Source organism: Malania oleifera, chromosome 10 (assembly GCF_029873635.1).
Source record: "Malania oleifera isolate guangnan ecotype guangnan chromosome 10, ASM2987363v1, whole genome shotgun sequence".
In the NCBI taxonomy this organism is placed as follows: domain Eukaryota; kingdom Viridiplantae; phylum Streptophyta; class Magnoliopsida; order Santalales; family Ximeniaceae; genus Malania; species Malania oleifera.
Window position 1 is genome coordinate 69,414,955 of NC_080426.1, and position 1,525 is coordinate 69,416,479.

The 1,525-nt window shown below is 37.8% G+C and overlaps 1 non-coding gene across 1 annotated transcript; it reads right to left on the reverse strand.

Annotated features, from left to right (window-relative positions):
- Positions 1–1,042: 1,042 nt before the first annotated feature.
- LOC131167143 (small nucleolar RNA R71) lies at positions 1,043–1,148 on the reverse strand. Its single transcript, XR_009140003.1, has one exon. It is a non-coding gene; the product is annotated as a small nucleolar RNA R71 (small nucleolar RNA).
- Positions 1,149–1,525: the final 377 nt, after the last annotated feature.

A 1,525-nucleotide genomic window follows, 5' to 3' on the forward strand; every position in this document is an offset into this window, starting at 1 on the left:
TCTCTACATCGACGAGCCCAAATGGGCTACTTGTTGAAGAACACTCTGTGCTCATTGACGAGACCCTGCTGAGTCCCCCTTGGAATTTTCCTTTTCTTTCATTTTTTTTTAATTATTTAGTTATTATAATTCTTCGGGTCTCTACAAGTGAGTCTAGTAAAAAGTGTCAGTATTCAAGTTCAGTTGACCATGGAATTTTAGTTTATCTCTAAACCGATCGCCCGAGCCTCAGTCAGCGTGTTGACTTTCTTCTAGTTCGGTCGACCAAGGCATTTATAACACTCTATATTCGGTTGGCTGAAGCTCTTTCAAAGATAGATTTAGGTCCAAACTATGATTGAAAGTTTTCTCGTGTTCATATAGGTATTACTTTTGAGTTTATAGGGAATTTTTCCTGAAGTGCTTGGGGACCTAAGGTTAGTCTATGGCTTATCTAAGCATTTAAACATATCATGCAGATGCATGCATTATTACAGACCAATGATATAAAAAATTAAATGCAATACAATTGAAATCATAATGTCTTCTACTTTTGCTCTTCATTTTCGATGGAATTTGCCACGAGTGTGTAGCTTTATGTCCTTACTACCTTCCATTTTTCGATATCTTATATTTGTGCTGAAATGAAAACTCGTTCACATATTAAACTCACACATATGATAATGTGATTGGTCAACATCAAAATAGGGAGCAAACTCAAAATGTAAACAAATATATATACATCGCCATCCTGCATCTAGTTCCTGGATGTTCAGGCGGTGCAATTCAAGATTAAGACTTCAATCATCTCGATGCTGCCCAACTTTCATAGGAACTTTACTAAAAATCTTTACCAACATCTAAATGAGTTATTGAAGATTTGGTCCACCATCCGCATACCTAATTTTAGTAACGATGCCCTTCATTTTAGATTTTTTCTATTCTCTTTGAAGGATAAGGCCAAAATATTGGCTAAAGTCTTTAGAGCCGGATTAAGTGACAAGCTGGGCCACCATCCAACATGAATTTATGAAAAAGTACTTCCCAATTGGGAAAAATAATTTGCTGCAAAAAGAAATCACAAGTTTCACACAAATGGATAGGGAACTTTTCTTTGAGACCTAGGAGCATTTCAGGGACTTACTTCATAAATGCCCATATCATCAGGTCCCCAAGTGGCAATTATTTCACGCTTTTTACAAAGGGCTAGTTAAGAGAGACAGGCCCATGGTTGATGCATCATGCAGAGGTACTTTCCTCACAAAGCACGAGAATGAGGCATGGGTTCTCTTCGAAAATTTTGCTAAAAATTCTCACCAGCACAGGGTTGCCACTCGTAGACTACCTAATCCATCAACCTCTAAACCTAAGAGAGTTTACAAATTAGCCACAAGTCGAGATCTAGCCCATACCCTACATGCTATATGCAAAAAAATAAACCAATTCTTGTCCTTAGGACTGTAGGCAATAGCATGCATAAAGGTTTGTGCAATTTGCTTTGACCCTTCCCTTACATGTTATAACTGCCCCCACACGTATTCACAGC